General features: G+C 42.3%; 1 protein-coding gene across 5 annotated transcripts in view; it reads left to right on the top strand.

Moving 5' to 3' along the window:
- LOC129702820 (plastin-2-like) overlaps window positions 1-19,645 on the top strand; it is a 69,766-nt gene that overhangs the window by 4,988 nt on the left and 45,133 nt on the right. For 2 of the 5 annotated variants that reach the window (XM_055644822.1, XM_055644825.1), the window contains exon 2: window positions 9,003-9,063. The exons of 1 other annotated variant lie outside the window; for it this stretch is intronic. The gene's annotated coding sequence lies outside the window, so the exon portion shown is untranslated. Of the gene's footprint in view, window positions 1-8,929; window positions 9,064-9,830; window positions 9,983-19,645 lie in introns of those variants that run through there. 2 more of the 5 variants (XM_055644820.1, XM_055644824.1) reach the window with 2 other exon arrangements.

Here is a 19,645-nt window from a genome sequence, read left to right as displayed (position 1 = left end):
TGCATAACGGCATGAATTATCTGATTTCCATACTTGAATATACTAAGTCATTCATGTGCTGCACCTGTTGATCAGAGCCTGGCTCTACTGTGGAATGTAATTAGGAATGTAATTTAGCCTAACCTTATTCATACCTAATCCAAATTGAAGGAGGTGAGGATAGATAGTGGAGGGATTGAGGGAGAGGAGGGGGGAGCGGGGGAGGTAGGGAGTGGGGGATAGAGGAAGAGGAGGGGAGGGGGGTAGGGAGGGGAGAGGGGCTATGGCGGGAGGGAGACAGTAACTGAGGATAGGGGAAAGGAGAAGGAAGGGGAGGGAGTGGGGAGGGGAGGAGGAGTGGGGAAAGAAGAGGGAGGATGAAATGGAGAGGGAAGGAGTATGCAAGGTAATGGAGGAGGGGAGGGGGAAGAGAGAGTAGGGGAGGGAGGAGGTGAGCAGAGGAAGCTGAGGAAGTTTGGTGGAGGGTGGGGAAAGGGAGGATAATGGAGGAGGGGAATAGGGACTGAAGAGGGTGAGTGAGATGCGTTCACATTGATCTTAAATTTAACAAGTTATTGCCATTTTAAACTTTAAAAACATCGCAGTCGTGCTCCCACCTGCCGACCACGCCCAGCGCAGTTGGGTGAGGGTTGCCCTGACTCGCGTCACAACGGGGATCTCTGGCATCACAAAGGGAACCCGTCAGCACAGTTTGGTGGAATATTGCGATGGGGGGAATGGTCCAGTTAATTATAAAACACAGTAGAAGGAAATAAGACATTAGTGCAAAAAACACAACTGGAAATCAAATGCATGCTTGTCCAAGAGATAATCTGCCGTATTCCGTTGCTGAGCTAGGATTCCAGCTGTTGAACTTGAGGTCAGACTCTAACTGATCAATTTGGGCCAGATCACAATAGGGTTGTCCTTGACAATACGAAAGATAGGATGAAACTGCAGGAACTGAGAGGGTAGGAGGAAGTGTAGGTGGATATTGGTCACTAATTGATCCCCTGAAATGGAAATAAGAAGTTGAGGAAGGGAGAGTCAGCAGCATAAAAGTAGAGTAGGGTGAAAATTGGCAACAAAAGTGATGATTCGAGTTCTGCATGCGAACAGGAAGCGCCACCATAGCGCCAGTCATCAAAATATTGAAAAAGGAGATGTAAGACCTGGCCCGAATAGGACTGAAACGAGATCTGTTCCACATTTCTTACACAGACACAGGTATAGCTTGGAAACGTGTAGGTTCTCCTACATTTGATCTGGACGTGAAGTTGTTCAACGTGGGAACAAGTTCAATTAAGTGAAGGAGGGTGGTGATGGGGAAGGGCCTGATGGGTGCAGATGACCCTCGGACTGGTGTGGGATGGAAATGTAGAGGCATTGGATGTCCACGGTGAAGATGAGTTGTCTTTGGGACCAGGAGATTGGAAATTCAAAATGGCAGTGGGCATGAGAGGTGTTATAGATGTGAATGGAAATACAGAAGATCATGGGAGAAAGAATAGCGTCCAAATACTGTAGGACCAACTGGCTGAACTGATTTGTCTACCAGGACAGATCTGCTTGTGGCACCTGGGGAGCAGGGAGATGTGAGCTCTGTGGGGCTAAGGGATTTGAGGATCAGCTGTAGAGGAAAGATCCCCTCAGGTGAAGTAAACATCTGTCCAGGAGGCAAAGGCGTAATGTTCGGCGACCAGGCCATGATCCAGAGAGAAATATGAAGAGGTGTCAGAGAGCTGAGAGTCAGCCTCTGGAAGTCATTTTGCTAGATCAGGGAAGGATTGCCCTTAATAGTACAAAATCAAGGATGAGAAACCATTGGGTTGGCCACAACTGGAGTATTGTGTCCAGCTCTGTTGACATCTTTGGTTAAGGCCCGAGAAAGGAATCAGAAAATAACATGTCCAAAGGATGAGGGACTTTTGTAGACAGATTGGAGAAGCTGGGATCATGCTTTAAGAACAGAAAAGGCAAGGCAGTATTGGATAGAAGCGTTCAAATCCATCAACGGATTGTAGAATGGGGGGGGGGGGGGGGGGGGGGGGGGGGGGGCAAATATTACCAATGCTGGAAGGATTGACACGCAGAGCACACATATTTAAGACGATTGGCAAAAAGAGGCAGAGGTAAGATGAACAATAATATTTTAGATTGAGTTGTCACTTTCAGAAGGAACTGAGAAAATGATAAAACGTACTCCCAATAAGAACTAGAACTGGATTTTCTTGTACTTTCATTTCAAGTTCTTCTTCAGGAGCGTGGTTTATTTTGTTCTTTTCCTGAACTCTTGGATTTTTACTTTGTTAGAATCACAGAATGACTCGCCAAAGTCATTTGACTTTGTTAGAATCACAGTGACATAGCACAATTCCCTTTTCCATTCCCATGCTGACCTTTCTGTCCTGGGCCTCCTCCATTGCTAGTTCCATGCAAATTGGTGGAACAGCACCTCCTATCTCTCTTGGGCAGCTTAAAATTAAGTGGTATGAAAATTGAATTCACTAATTTTAAGTAACTTCAACCAACATATGCTCCCCTCCCCCCCTTGTCCCCTTCCTCCACCCTAGTTGCTTTCCCAGTTTCCCAGTTCTCTACTTTGTTTTCTTCTTGATATCACACCTTCGCTAGCCAACAATGGACTTAGCAGACATCAATCACCCTGCCTGAGATCATTTGTGGCCGGCCCTGATTGGTCCAGGTCTTTTCTCGACTCCAGCTCTTCACCCCCAGCTCCTACATTCAGTTTGAAGAAGGGACCTGACCTGAAACCACCTATGCTTTTTCTCCAAAGATGCTGCCTGACTTGCTGAGTTACTCTAGCACTTTGTGTCTAGAGTAACGCAGCTCTGCTTCATCTTTGAGCGGCCTTGCCTTCTTCCTGGTTACCCTCTTATTTTTAATGTATGTATAAAAACTCTTGGGATTTTTCTTAATCTGTCTTGCCAATTACATATGGCCCCTTTTGGCCCTTTGAGCTGCTTGAATTCTTTCCTACTCGCTTTATATTCCTCATAAGCCCCATCTGATACCACATTCTTAAATCTGACATAAGCACCCTTTTTCTTTCTGACTCCTTGGTCATCCTTATCCCTTCCTCCTTACTGGAACATGCTGATCCTGCACTTTGATCAGCTGGCCTTTGATTGACCCCCACATATCATCTGTGGATATACCCAATAACAACTGCTCCCAATCTACCCTCCTTAGTTCCTGCCTAATGACATTGTAATCTGCCATGCCCCAATCAAGTAACTTCCCCCAACATCCAGACCTGTACCTATTCAAAATCTTAAAACTTATGAAGTTGTGTGAGCACAATCTCCATTCTTCTTCCGCCACAACACCAGTCACCTGACCAGGCTTGTTTCCCAATACAAGGTCCAGTATGATCTCTCCTTGAGTTGAACTATCTACATACTATTTAAGGAAACCTTGTGTACACCCAATAAATTCTGGTTCGTCTAATCCTCATCAGCCCTTCCATCAACACCTTGAAGTAGGTGTTTACAGCCCATTTCTTTCAGGATCATTCTCAGACCGGGAGTTCTATTTGCCTTTATCCCTGTCTCTAATTGTGCTGAATCTGATTACAAGCACTATAAAAAAAAAAATTCCGCCATTGATATTCGTTTTATCTGGTTGTCTTCATTTTGTAAAGCTGCATCTGGAATTGCTTCATACTTTGCTGCTAAAATGTTCTGCTGCATGCATTTTAGGAATTTGGTGTCTTCTCTACTTTTGACGCTGATTCCAATTAATGATAGGGTAATTGAAATTCCACCCACCCTTCCTTCCTTTTGCACTTGTCAGAAATTTCCCCTTCTGCTTTCCTCAGGCTGCATGGTGATCGATGGTGCACTCCCAACAGTCTAGCTGACCCTCTTGTGTTTTACTTTGACCCACATTTGATGATCACTCAAACACATAAGCTCTTGACCTGTGATTGTGTCTTTCACTAATATTCTCACATCTTTTATTTATCTTCATCTCTATCAAATGTCAAGTCCCTATAAATCAGAAATGTTAAACTACCACTCCTGTTTCTCTTCGTGTCCTGTTTCAGTAATAGCTATAGTATTATAGTTTTATGTGCCATTAAGAACTTTAATCTAGCCATAATACTCCATGTATTTAGGTATATACTGAGAAATGCAGTTTCATTTTAAAATCTATTTTCCAACATTGGTTTGCATTGTCTTCCAAATTCATTAATGTTCTGCCTTCCATTTTCAGACCTGCTTTGCTATCATCTGATTCCCATCATTTTGCAAAACCTGGTTTAAACTCTCTAAAAGTACAAGCAACCTGCCTGCAAAGGGCATTAGTTCCAGTCCTGCTCAGTGCAGTTTGTTCCTTGAAAGTCTGTGCTTTGGTGGCAAGTATGTTGATGTGGTGTTTAGGGAGCACTGACGGTAATGTTCAACTCCCCTTTGAAGAGAATCAAGAAACTTTAATTGTCATGTGTACCAAAATGGGCTCCCAGTTGAGGGAGTGAACTGCAGTTAATTAGCTTTTTGAACATGCCAAAGAAGCTGCACTTCAGATACTGGCCCATCAACCTGGATCCTGAAAACTTGCAGGTGCACTGTTATATTACTGATTCATGGCTTCAAAACCCATTGCTCAGTAAAATTCCAATGGGTACGCAACCCATGATGTAATCAAACCTGTCCAAATATGCTGTGGGTACACATTTGGGATCATAAAGACCCCAGACTACCATCATTTTTGTGCATTGACTTCTCAAGCAAACTCCTTTCTTCCACCAGTTTACTGCATGAAATGATGGACTGGCCTGAAACAACTGAAACTATATCCAGTTAGAAGGATAACAAAATGCAAAAGATATAAAATGAGTCAATCATGTGATCTGTCATTCTGCTATGATGAGCAGCAAGTTCATTGTCCATGAAGCCCATCGTTAAAGTGTCTCAGGACTGATAGTTTTAAGGCACATGTCTTACTTCTGGCTTATGCTGTTGGAGATTACATCAGCACCTTGCTTTACTTTGTTGCAGCTGCTTCTGACTCAGAACAAGCATCTAGCCTGAATGTCAATGACTGCTGCATAACTGTTCATGCCTGTTCACACAGAACACTGGGCACCTGGGAATTTTTAGAATTTTTCCTCAATATTTCCTGTAACTCACCCAAGCATGGAGGATCCAGTGTCTGCATCATAGCAGTTTCATAAGTTCATAAGTTATAGAAGCAGAATTAGGCCATCCAGCCCATCAAATCTCCACCATTCAATCATGGCTGATCTATCTTTCACTCTCAACCCCATTCTCTCGTCTTCTCCCCATAACCCCTGACGCCTGTGCTAATCAAGAATCTATCAATCTCTGCCATAAAAATATCCATTGACTTGGCCTCCACAGTCTTCTGTGGCAATGAATTCCACAGATTCACCACCCTCTGACTAAAGGAATTACTCCATTTCCTTCCTAAAGGTACACCCTTTTATTCTGAGGCTATGCCTTTGGTCTAGACTCTCCCACTAGTGAAAACACCTTCTCCCATATCCACGCCTTTCACTATTCATCAAGTTTCAATGAGGTTCCCCCTCATCCTTCTAAACTCCAGAGAGTACAGACCCAGTGCCGTTAAATGCTTATCTTATCTTAACCCAATCATTCCTGTATCATTCTCGTAAACCTCCTCTGGACTCTTCAGCGCCAACACATCCTTCTTCAGATATGGAGCCCAAAGTTGCTCACAGTACTCCAAATGCCACCTGACCATTTTGTCCAACACACCTGTAATTGTAATCATGTGTGCAGGCTGGTGGGTTGTGATATTCATACTCATCCTCTCTGAGATGCTCATTGTCAGATTACAAACAAGCAGTTGGGTGGAAATGGAGCCAAGAGCTACGGCTGTATTAAATGGCAAAGTAAACTCAAAGAGTCATGTTGCTTACTCCAGTTCCTAATTCATATGTTTACAAGCAAGCCACTGAAAACAGATCATTGATGGCAAGCATATGTAAGTGGAGGCTGATACTTGACTTGTCTGAATTCTTAGATTTTTATTGACATTGATCTTCATGCGAATGAAAGAGAAAATACTTACTTTAAGCTGAAAAGGTAAAGAGATGGAGGAAATGGAAGTCAACAATGCTTTTGAAATAATCTTAGATTATATTAGCAAGAAGGTTCTTTTTGGGAATAAATAATTTCAACCCAGAGACAGAGGACATTAGGGCAGAGGTACAGGAGAGGAGTATCCCCGGTAAACTCAAAGTCTTCCAATTTTCTCTGAAGCTGAACATTGTTGAGGAAGGTTGTTTCCCATTTTTCTTTTCACACTGTAAAGCATTTTATTCTTTGCACTGAACTTCATTTTCCAAAATCTAGCATTTCATTTCATCTGATTCTTAAACACTAGATCAGGTACAATGCTTAGTATTACAAATGCAGGGTTAATGTTGCTTCAGTCCTCCCTCCCCAATGCAATGCAGTCAGCACATCTCTCCAACCTGACAATATGCTTTCAATGAGCAACCACTGCATTCTCTCTTTCACCTTATTGCTATCGGTCTTTTAAGTCTACCCTAAAGAGTCAAGAGTGTTTTATTGTCATATGTCCTGAAATGGAACAATTAAATTATTTCTTGCAGCAGCAGCACAGCAGGTTTATAAACACACTGCTCAATACAAGATACAAGATACAATTTATTTGTCATTTGGACCCCTTGAGGTCCAAACGAAATGACGTTTCTACAGCCATACATTACAAACAAATAGACCCAAGACAACATAATTTACATAAACATCCATCACATTGCTGTGATGGAAGGCCAAAAAAACTAAAAGTTACCCCCTCCCTCCCTCCCTCCCCCCCCCCCCCCCCCCCCCCCCCCCACACACGCACACCCCAACAAAAAAATAACAAAAACTACATAAAAACGAAGACAAAAAATAATAAAAACGCAGACGGGCTGCAGAGGCCACTGCTGACGAGAGTTGCGCCGCCTCACATAGTCTTGCTAATAGATAATATAATAAACAAAACAAAGTTCAATAAATTAAAAAGCCTATGTAGAGCAAAAACAAAACAAAGCCCGAAGTCCCTAGTGCAAGCCACGCAGTTTATAGAGCGGAATTTAGTTGGAGTTCGTAATGTTTAATAGCCCGATGGTTATTGGGAAGAAGCTGTTCCTGAATCTGGATGTTACAGTTTTCTGACTGATGCCTTCTCCCGATCGCAGGAGTAAATGAGAGCATGGCCAGGGTGGGGTGGGTCCTTGATGTTGCTGCCTGTTCTTTTGAGAGTGCCTGAACTACTATCTATCTCATTGGTGACCATCGGATTACCCTTGATCGGACTTTGCTGGCTTTACCTTGCAATAAACACTATTCCCTTAACATGTATCTATACACTGTAAATGGCTCGATTGTAATCATCTATTATCTTTCCGCTGACTGGATAGCACGCAACAAAACATTTTCACTGCACCTCGGTACACGATACATTAAACTAAATAAACTAAAAAAAACGTTGGTGGGGGTATCAGTACCCATGATGGACCAGGCAATGTTCACCACATTTTGTAATAATCCTTTGTTTCTGGGCATTCAAGTTGCTGAACCAGGCCGTGCTGTAACCAGTCAATATGCTCTCTACTGTACACTTGTAGATGTTCAAGGGAGTAGTCGTTGACATACTGAATCTCCTCTATCTTCTAAGGAAGTAGAGGCATTGTTGGGCTTTCTTTCTGATTGCATCAATGTGCTGGGTCCAGGATAGATATTCAGAGAAATGCACGGCCAGCAACTTGGAGATGATGACTCTCTGCCACTGACCCATTGAGGTAGACAGGTTTGTGGATCCTCGGCCTTCCTGTACTAAAGTCAACAATCAGTTCCTTGGTTTTACTGACGTTGAGAGCAAGGTTGTTGTTCTGGCACCATTCAATCAGACGATTGATCTCCCTTGTATAGTCTGACTCATCATTATCCGTAATTCGCCTAACAATGGTGGTGTCATCGTCAAATTTAAAGATGGAGTTGGAACTGTGTCTGGCTACGCAGTCATGGGTATAGAGTGAGTAGACCAGGATGGCTGAGCACACAGCCTTGAGGAGCCCCTGCGCTGATGGTTATCAAGGAGTAAATGTTGCTGCCAATTCCTACCAATTGCATTCTGTTGCAAATCTATAATGATATTGTTGTTGAAACAATACACAACATTTCTCAATCTCCCATGTTGTTGCACGTGAGAGTAAGGATCAGGTATGCAGGTGTAATTCGGTCTACATTTTAAATTTGTGTTTTCAGCCATTATTTTAATATTGTTACAAAGTCTTAGTTCTATTTTTCTAATTCTGAATAATTCATGTAAACCTGTCATACTGCAATCATTCCAGTTCCTCCATTGACAACCGCGTCAGCATCTCACAGGCAGTTTTATAATATAAATGTGGATATAGGTATTTATTAAGGGAACAATTAGCAATAAAAATGAACACATTTTTAAGGATTAGCACTGCAAGTGATCTCATCCTCAACATATTTTGGTTTAAATTTGTGAGTTTCACTATCATTGTCAAATTGATTGCAGGAGACTGCTGTAGGCCTTAACCAGTAAATAGTAAATCAAGCATGAGTTAATGTACTAATCACATGAGTTAATGTTCTAATTGTTTTGGACCAGTTACATATTTGGCTTTGATTATATGATAGTTTCAAATTATTAGGGCAGAGGATTTCTTTTTTTTTCCTTCTCTTATAAATTAATTAAATGAAGGCTCTTACTTTGGATGACTTGCTATTGATAAACTGGTTAGAATCTACAACATGAAGCCTTGTTGGAGAATGGTAAACAGGTGGGATGACCGAATAGTGAACACAGGCTGTGAGCTACATAACGCGATACCAGTTTCTAATGTGCATTGCCTTATAAAGACAAATCTTGCACTTTTGGAATCACATGTCACTTACCACCACAAACCTCACTTCCTTCCTCTTAAATGCAACTGTTTGACATACTCTATATGTGCGTTTTTCTTCCAGGAGAAGGTGCGGACTCCTTTAAGGCAAACGTGAAGTAGAATCTTCACCACGTTTCTCCAAGGTAAAAATGGGAGTGATCTTAAGAATTTTACTGCGAGAAATACTTATTTCCATGCAAAGGAACCAAAGTAGGATTTTGGCTTGCTGTGTATGAATTAATCTTTAGATACATTGATGACAATCAATGCTGTATGCATGTGGTTATTATTTTATCATAAGCTTGTGGTTAGGCTGTATAAAAGGGTAGGCATTTTGATTATGATTACATACTCTTCTAAAGCCACATTATTGAGTGTTTGGTTGAGTGGAGAGGAATCAGTGAATATTAAAAATGTCATGTTTTGTCGATCAGGTTCCTCTTTATGCTATATGTTTGTCCGGTCATGTAAAGAATGGATCTCTGGTAATTGGACACCTCTTTATATCACATGTTACAATATCTAATCTGCACCACCTTAAATGAAGACACTTTTTTATTTTTTGTTTAGACCCTGTTTGCCTATTGGATAGGGAACTTTAACATGGTGACTTTTGTATCAGGGAACTTCAATGTTGTAAAGAACCACGAGCAATTCTGTTGCAGAATGTGGATGCCAACATTTTTTTACCAATAGGTATTTTTATTTCTTCAACTGCACGCAAAGTAAGTAATTAAGAAAACAAATGGAAGCAGGGTGGAGTATCAAAGTAGGGCAGTCTTGTTCCATTGTACAGAGTGTTGGTGACATCACACCTTGACGACTGCACACAGTATTGATCTCCATATTTAAGAAGTACTTGCATTGAAGCCAGTTTAGAGGAGGTTCACTTGGTTGATTCCCAGGAAGAAAGGGTTGTTTTATGAGGAATGTTCAAGTAGTTCGAGTTTGTCGTCATTGGAGTTTAGAAGAATGAGAAGGAATCAATGAAACACAAGATTCCGAAGGAGATTGAATGGGCGGATGTGGAGAGAACATTTATCCTACTCGAAGAAATCAAAAGTAAGGGAGTGTAGTTTCTAAATAAGAGGTTGCTGATTTAAGATAGAGATGATGGGAAATGTCTTCTCTCAGAGAATCATGAGTCTTTGGAATTGTCCAACCTTTTTAGACTGCATCATTGAATACGTCCAAGGCGGCAATAGATTTTTCATGTATGTGAAATTAATGATTCTGCAGTAACCTGTAGCTGATCTGATCAGCTAAGAACTTATTTAATGGCAGAAATGAGATGAAGGGTTGAATGGTCTCGACCTGCTCCTGTTTACTGTGTTTGTATGTCCTTCCTTAAAAGGCTGGATTTAGCATATAATAAAAATGTTTACTTGTTCTGAAATAATGTTAATAGACCGGCAGTGGTATAAAAAACTGACTATTATAGCACAGTTTACATAATTTATTCTCAGACATATGTCGGTTAGAGCATTTGAATTTCATAAATTAATCTTGCTCCAAATTTTTAAGATTTACTTAGGAATTTCACATTCAGATTCTGTATTTTTCAAGATATTACTATTTTTAATTGAATTAGTAACTTGAAATGTCACACAAACGACAACATCTGCAGTCTTCAAATGAGGAACTTTATATTAAATGTCCCTATTCAAAGTTCATTTGAAAGTCTCAGTGTAGCATAACCAAGATCTGTTTCAACAGGGGAAATTATGAAATGGAATATTAAGGAACTAAAAGTTACATGTTGCAAAACAGTAGCAGGATCTGTAAATGTATTCAGTATCTGAGGGGGAAAAAATGCAGAAATGTCACTGGGAATAGAACTTTACTTACCAGTTTTGATCACCATGTTTGTGGTTCACAGAAGGGTGATATGTGAAGGCATGCCTCTTTTCAAGATTTATCTTCCAGAGATGCTGCCTGACCTGCTGAGTTACTCCAGCACTTTGTGTTTTTTATGATGAATGAAGTGATAAGGTTCTCTTTAGTCTCCCATTCCTCAGGTGCCTATTGTGTCATCACATTGGTACAAACTCCCATCCTCCATCTGCCAATGTCATCATGCTGCAATGGGCCATGCCACTCATTCCTTTGTACCTTGTGCTTCTATCATCGAAAAATCCTTAAAGTTCTTCCAAAGGGAGATGGCATTACAGTGGATTGTAGTTCGAGAAGGCTCACTGGGATGGATGGTGGCTATGAATTAAGAGGGAAACACATTTGGATGCATGGTGTTGGAGATAAACTTTATGAGAAGTTTGTACTTAAAGTTTTCTGGAAGAGTGAAGATGAATGAGTGGATGTAGGGTGGGAGATGGAGTTAGTGGTGAAGATTTAACATTTAGAGCATGTTCTTGCTCTCTAGTGTGAACTTGGGGGGGGGGGGGCTTAATAGACTGCAGATACTGGAGTTTGGATCAGAAAAAGAGAGGAACTCGGTGTGTCATGCAGTATCTGTGGAAAGAAATGGAACAAAATGTTGATTAAACATTTTTAATTAGAGGAATTGCAGTACCATTTCAATACAACGGTATTAATTTTGAACTGTCCTAGGAAAGACACGTGATCTGAATGGCTTCCTGTTACTCATTTAACTTCCTTAGTAATTATTATGTTTTGTGTCTTAAAAGCAAATGGACAACATATTAAATATTTAATTTCAATGATTTAAAGTTATCAAAGATTTGGTGAAGAATATCTGCTCTATGTTGCTAAAGATTATTTACTTCAGGTATATTTTCAGATAGAATTTCCCCTCTCTCGTTAGATTCTACTTCAGAAAATGGGTAACTTTATATCAGGATGTAAAACTCTGAAAGTTAGACTGCATTCTGAAATTCATGCTGCGATATTCTGTACATGATGCAACTCAAAATGGAACCTATGTTATTTGTCATTTCCTGCTGCTAGTCTGCCTTGAGCACTGGATTGAGGGCACACGTTTGTTACTCATCAGATCAAGATTTCACTGATGAATTACATGCAGCCCAAGTGAGGGTAGATTTTAGACCCGTTTCCAAAGTAATATTTTTATAAATAAAGTACACTGGAAAAAATGTCTGATGTTGAGGTAAAACAACCCATTAATATTCAAAAGTGTGTCTGATTTATTTTAAAATCTTGCCCATTCCTAGGAGAGACGTATAAATAATTGTCAACTTGCCATTGGAGTTCAAGTAGCAGAACATTTTATTTTACCATTGCTCCATCTGGAATCAGTTATTAAAATATTCAATTAGATCCATTTATATTTGTGCCGTAATTTTATAAGATTGGCACATACTTAAACATTTTATGGATTAAGATTTACCTTTAAGGAGAGCCACTGTTTTGAAGTAGGAAATGAAGTAAGCTAACTTTGCATTGTGGTCTGAGCATTATTTTCTTGTCATTCTATGCAGTCACCTCTAGTTCCTGAACCTAATCGCAAATGCCTAGGACGCATCTTTGATATTGTGTTTAGCTGGATATATTTTGGAGAATTTTGACTGGATAGGTACTCTTCAGATCATTTCTTTGGCACAATGGAGAGTCATAGAGTGATAATGAGATAGAGCACAGAATCAGGCTCTTCAGCCCCCCCAAGTTAATGCTGGCCATCAATCACCCATTCATAACACTTAGACGTTAATTTATTTTTATTCTCCCCAAATGCCCATAAACTCCCAACCCAGATTCTAATCATATTGGGGACAATTAACAGTGGCCAATGAACCTACCAATCTGCACGTGTTTGGAATTTTGGAAGAAATTAGAGCACGAGGGGAAACCCACAAGGAGAATGAGCAAACTCCACGCAGACAGCCATGGACGTCAGGATTGAAACATAGAAAAATAGGTGCAGAAGTAGGCCATTCGGCCCTTCGAGTCGGCACTGCCATTCAATATGATCATGGCTGATCATCTAAAATTAGTATCCCGTTCCTGCCTTTTCCCCACATCCCTTGATAAGCACTAAATCTAATTCGCTCTTGAAAACATCCAGTGAATTGGCCTCCACTGCCTTCTGTAGCAGAGAATTCCACAGATTCACAACTCTCTGGGTGAAGAAGTATCTCCTCATCTCAGTCCTAAATGGCCTGGTTCTAGACTCCCCCAACATCGGGAACATTTTTCCTGCATCTAGCCTGTCCAATCATTTAAGCATTTTATATGTCTCTATAAGATATTCTCTCATCCTTCTAAATTCCAGTGAATACAAACCCAGTCGACCCATTCTTTCAACATATGTCAGTCCCGCCATCCCGGGAATTAACCTGGTGAACCTACGCTGCACGCCCTCTATAGCAATAATAGAAACATAGAAAATAGGTGCAGGAGTAGGCCATTCGGCCCTTCGAGCCTGCACCGCCATTCAATATGATCATGGCTGATATGTCCACTAAAATTGTACACAATACTCCAGGTGCGGTTCACCAGAGTCCTGTACAACTGCAGTAGGACCTCCTTGCTTCTAAACTCAAATCCTCTCGCAATATTAGCTTTCTTCACTGCCTGCTGGACCTACATGCTTACAACAGTGACTGATGTACAAGCACACCCAGGTCTCGTTGCACCTCCCCTTTTCCTAATCTGACACCATTCAGATAATAATCTGCTTTCCTGTTTTTTCCACTAAAGTGGATAAACTCACATTTATCCGCATTATACTGCATCTGCCATGCATCTGCCCACTCACCCAACCTATCCAAGTCGCCCTGCAGCCTCATAGCATCTTTACCGCAGCTCACACTGCCACCCAGCTTTGTGTCATCCACAAACTTGGAGATGTCACATTTAATTCCTTCATCTAAATCGTTGATATAAATTGTAAATAACTGGGGTCCCAGCACCGAGCCTTGCAGCGCATTATTCACTACCTGCCATTCTGAAAAGGACCTGTTAATTCCTACTCTTTGCTTCCTGTCTGCCAACTTGTTCTCTATCCATGCCAATATCCTACCCCCAATACCATGTGTTCTAATTTTGCACACTAATTTCTTGTGTGGGATCTTGTCAAAGGCTTTTTGAAAGTCCAGATACACCACATCCACTGGCTCTCCCTTATCCATTCTACTTGTTACAGCCTCAAAAATTCCAGAAGAATAGTCAAGCATGATTTCCCCTTCATAAATTCATATTGCTGACTTTGACCGATCCTGGCACTACTTTCAAAATGCGCTGCTATAACATCTTTCATCTTTAACAAACGATTCTAGCATCTTCCCCACTACCGATGTAAGGCTAAATGGACTATAATTCCCCGTTATCTCTCTCCCTCCTTTCTTAAAAAGTGGGGTTACATTGGCTACCCTCCAGTCCACAGGAACTGATCCAGAGTCGAGAGAACATTGGAAAATTATCACCAATGCATCCACAGTTTCTCGGGCCACCTCCTTGAGTACTCTGGGATGCAGACCATCAGGCCCTGGGGATTTATCTGCCTTCAGTCCCAACAGTTTACCTAACACTATTTCCTGACTAATGTGGATTCCCTTCAGTTCCTCCCTCACACTAGATCCTTGGTCCCCTAGTATTTTGGGGAGATTGTTTGTGTCTTCCTGAGTGAAGACAGAACCAAAGTACTCGTTTAACTGTTTTTCCATTTCCTTGTTTCCCATTATAATTTCACATGTCTCTGATTGTGAGGGACATACATTATTCTTTCCTAATCTTTTCCTTTTTACAAAATTAAGTAAGTAAGTTTATTGGCCAAGTATTCACATACAAGGAATTTGCCTTGGTGCTCCGCCCACAAGTAACAACATGACATACAGTGACAGTTATGAATGACTCAGAAAACACTAAACATTAATAATAATAAAACATTAATGATAAAACACCATTGATCAAGCATGTGAACCAACAAAATACCAGATCAAAGGGAGGCTACAGATTTTTGGCTGTTGAGTAGAGCAACTACTCGTGGATAAAAACTGTTTTTATGTCTGGCTGTGGGAGCTTTGACAGTCCGGAGGCGCCTTCCAGAGGGAAGTGATTCAAAGAGTTTGTGGCCAAGGTGAGAGGAGTCAGAGATGATCTTGCCCGCTCGCTTCCTGGCCCTTGCAGTGTACAGTTCATCAATGGAGGGAAGGTTGCAGCCAATAACCTTCTCTGCTGATCGGACGATTCGCTGCAGCCTCCAGGTGTCGTGCTTGGTGGCTGCGCCAAACCAGACCATGATGGAGAAGGTGAGAACAGACTCTACGATGGCCGTGTAGAATTGGACCATCATTGCCTGTGGCAGATTGTGCTTCCTCAGCTGTCATAGGAAGTACATCCTCTGTTGTGCTTTTTGACTGTGGAGTCGATGGTAGCCCCCCACTTAAGGTCCTTGGAGATGAAGGTTCACAGGAACTTAAAAGACTCCACAGATGTGACTGTGGTGTTGTTGATGGTGAGTGGGGAGAGGGGAGGGGGAGCTCTCCTAAAGTCTACAATCAATTCCACTGTCTTAAGAGCATCGAGCTCCAGGTTGTTGCATTGGCAACAGGACACCAGCTGTGCCACTTCCTGTCTGTAGGCAGATTCATCCCCATCCTGTCCAATCAAGGTTGTGTCGTCTGGAAACTTGAGAAGCTTGACAGAGGTGTTTGTGGAGGTGAAGTCGTTGGTGTAGAGAGAGGAGAGGAGAGGAGAGAGTACGCAGCCTTGCAGTGCTCCTATGCTGAACGTTTGAGTGTCCGAGATGTCCTTTCCCAGCCTCACATGCTGCTTCCTGTCTGACAGGAAGCTGATGATCCACCGACAGATGGGTTCAGGCACAGTCAACTCGGAAAGTTTGGAGTGCAGTAGCTCTGGCACAATGGTGTTGAATGCAAAGCTAAAATCAACAAACAGGATCCTTGCATAGGTCCCTTGGCAATCTAGGTGCTGTAAGATGAAGTGCAGGCCCAGTTTGACTGCATCATCCACAGATCTATTGCAACAGATATGCAAACTGCATAGGATCCAGCAGGGGGATCGTGGTATTTTTCAGCTTGGCCAGCACAAGCCTTTCGAGTGTCTTCATGACTATAGAGGTCAGTGCAACCGGCCTGTAGTCATTAAGACAAGTAATCCTTGCCTTTTTGGGTACAGGGACAATAGTGGAGACTTTAAAGCAGGCAGGGACAGTACATGTTTGCAGGGACTGGTTACAAATGTCTATATAGACCGGTGCCAGCTGTTTGGCACAGAGCTTAAGAGTAGAGGGGGAAACATTGTCAGGTCCTGGAGATTTCCGGCTTTTTTGTCTGCTGAAAAGCCTCACCACCTATTCTATTTTTATTGTTGATATTGAGTAAGTGATGTTGTGCAGCACAGAGGGTGTGGGTGATTGGGTGTGAAGTGGTGATTGGAAGGGGTGGGTGTAGATGGGCCCAGTCTTTGTAGACAGACTGAGGTCAGGCTGTGAGTGGATGTGAAGTGTTGGTTGGGGTGGGAAATGGTCCAGTCTTTTCGTACTGGAGCCTTGCCCAAAGATTCTATAGCAAGCAAGATAGTGCACTCCTGCTAAAACCAATGGGCTAACGTGTAGTACGCAATGGAGCGGAACGTCAGCCTTTTCGTCGGCCATTTCACTAAACCCACCCTGACTTTGCATATCCCTCTCGCAGTGTAATCAGCGTTGCGGGGGAACAGTTTGTGTATGTGATATAGTGTTAGATTCATGATTCATAATTCTGTTACTTTTTGGTAATGATTAATATGTTAATAAATTATAATTATGTTCATTTTCTTTTTTAATGTTTTGGATTCAAAGCCCCGGGATTGGGATCGGACTGTGCAAGGGTGGAGGGGGCCCTGAGGGCAAAGAGGCTATGCCCACATGGCAGTGTAAAAGGGGAGACCTTTCCAATCCAAACTTCCCTCCTTCTGTCTCCGCTGTCCTTTTCAAAATTAGTTGTTTATTTTTTTCCACAAAAAGAGCAGACTGGTCCGGAGTTTGGGAGCCGGGCAGCGAGCGTGATGGGGGAAGAAACCGAAGGGCCGTCTGTTCTCAGCTTCGGATCTCATGCCGGCCCTCTTTCCCCCCCCCCGTCAGTGAAGTCTCTTTAACGGGGCAGAGAGGCAGAGAGAAAATGAGGAGAACATTTTTACCAAAATCTTTGATTTTTACGAGGATGTTTCGTAAACGGCTTCCCTCTCCGCATTAGTATCTTTGCGGACAAAGATGGCGGAGACGGAAGCCGGTTACGGAAATGGGGCCAAAGATTAACCATGAACCTACCCATGACCATACTGAAGAAGGGTTTCGGCCCGAAACGTCGCCTATTTCCTTCGCTCCATAGTTGCTGCTGCACCCGCTGAGTTTCTCCAGCATTTTTGTGTACCATGACCATACTACGTCTTTTTCGTCGAATGCACTATCTTGCTTGCTATAGGATCTTTGGTCTTGCATTAAGTAGGTGTGAAGTGGTGAATGGTAAGGAGAGGGGGCAGGGTCCATTCTTTGTAGACTGGGGTGTGGCTGTGTTGGTTGTGGAGGGGGGGGTGGTGGGGGGAGGGGGTACCAGGGTTACGTTTCTGATTTTCAAACCTGCAGTAAAACTCATTCAGGTCATTGGTCAGCTGACGATTGTCCAAAGAGCGGGGGGATTTCCTCTTGTAGCTGGTAATTTCTTGCAAGCCCTTCGAAAATGAAGAAGAGTCACTAGCTGAGAACTTGCTCCTCAACTTCTCAGAGTACCTTTCCTTGGCAGCTCTGGTTCCTCTTCTCAGCTTGTACTTGGCCTGCCTGTAGAGGTCTACATATTCCCGCTCCTGTTGGCCTCCTCTTTAGACCGTCGGAGCTGTCTGAGTTCTGCAGTGAACCAGGGATTGTTGTTGTTGAACCATGTCCGGGTCTTAGTTGGAATGCAACTGTCCTTACTAAAGCTGACATATGATGATACAGAGTCTGAAGAAGGGTTTCGGCCCGAAACGTTGCCTATTTCCTTCGCTCCATAGATGCTGCACCCACTGAGTTTCTCCAGCACTTTTGTCTACCTTCGATTTTCCAGCATCTGCAGTTCCTTCTTAAACATATGATGATATAGTGTCCGTATACTCATCGAGGCTTAAAGAAGCTTTTAGAGTCAGTTATATTCCCCACAAGCTTTCTTTCATGCTCGTTTTTCCCCCTCTTAATTAACCCCTTTGTCCTCTGTTGAGTTCTAAATTTCTCCCAGTCTTCCTCGGGTGCTTTTGCTGCTACTTCTGGCCAATTTATATGGCTTTTCCTTGGATTTAACACTACCCTTGATTTCCCCCATTAGCCACGGTTGAGTCGCCTTCTCCGTTTTATTTTTTCACCAGACTGGGATGAACAATTTTTAGAGTTTATTCATGCGGTCTTTAAATCTTTGCCATTGCATCTCCACCATCAATCCTTTAAGTATAATTTGCTAGTCTACTTAGACAATTCCCATCTCATACCTTCAAAGTCTCTTTTCTTTAAGTTCAGGACCCTAGTCTCTGAATTAACCATGTCACTCTCCATCCTAATGCAGAATTCCACAATATTATGGTCACTGTTGCCCAAGGGGGCTGCACAGCAAGATCGCTAACTAATCCTTCCTCATTACACAATACCCAGTCTAGGATGGCCTGTCCTCTAGTCAGTTCTTCTACATATTGGTTTAAAAAGCCATCCCGTATACATTCCAGGAAATCCTCCTACTCATCGCTGCTCCCAATCTATATGTAGATTAAAGTCGCCCATGATAACTGCTGTACCTTTGCTACACACATCCCTAATTTCCTGCTTGATGCTATCCCCAACCTCCCTCCTGCTGCTTGGTGGTATGTATACAACTCAAACAAGTGTTTTCTGCCCTTGGATATTTCACAGTTCTACCCATTCTGATTCTACAGCGTCCAAGCTAATGTCTCTCCTTGCTATCACATTAATCTCCTCTTTAACCAGCAATGCCACCCCACGTCCTCTTCCTTTCTGTTTATCCTTCCTGATATCGAATACCGCTGCATGTTCAGCTTCCAGCCTTGATCATCCTGGAGCCATGTCTCTGTAATTCCAATTATATCATATTCATTAACTACTAACTGCACATTCAATTCATCCACCTTATTACGAATGCGCCTCGCATTAAGGCACAAAGCTTTCAGGTTTGTTTTTCGTATCTCCCTTCTACCTTTGCTTCTGTCCTCCTTTTATGTCCCTATGTCTCCTTGCACTGGTTCCCATTCCCCTGCCCTGTTAATTTAAACATGACCTTTCCTACACTCTCTTTCCCATTAACTGCACGCAAACGCTTCCATGTTGTTGACTCCATACACGGGTCTCCTGCCGTGAGGCAGCATCTCTACCAGCTTCACTATACTACCCCGTCCTGCCACCCTGGAAGTGTTCTGGGATTTCATATCCCCTCTCAATATTTCCTTATCTCTTCAGCCCTCCTCCTTAAAGCGCTGCTACACACAGGCTCACTGTTCATTTCCTGTTGCTGAGCTTTTAATATAATTTGCTTGCTTTTTGGAAATGACAAAAACCACAGAACCATCCATGACATCATTGCATGAACCATTAGCTTAAGCGTACAAGTAAAAAATAAAATAAATGGAATTCACCACTCAATCAATGTCATTAAACAATCTCTATAATATTAAAACTCTTCCTATTGTTTGTGTTTGTGCCGACGATGTGTCAATCTGCTTTTCCTATCTTCTTCCAAACACTAGGCCACAGCCTTTCCATTTTCACATATCCTCACAGTTTTCCCGTCGTGGCAATAAATATCTTCCCGTCGC

This window comes from Leucoraja erinacea, chromosome 13, assembly GCF_028641065.1.
Source record: "Leucoraja erinacea ecotype New England chromosome 13, Leri_hhj_1, whole genome shotgun sequence".
NCBI classification, from domain to species: Eukaryota; Metazoa; Chordata; class Chondrichthyes; order Rajiformes; family Rajidae; genus Leucoraja; species Leucoraja erinaceus.
The sequence above is the reverse complement of the archived record's forward strand: the minus strand, read 5'-3'. Positions and strand labels throughout refer to the sequence as shown.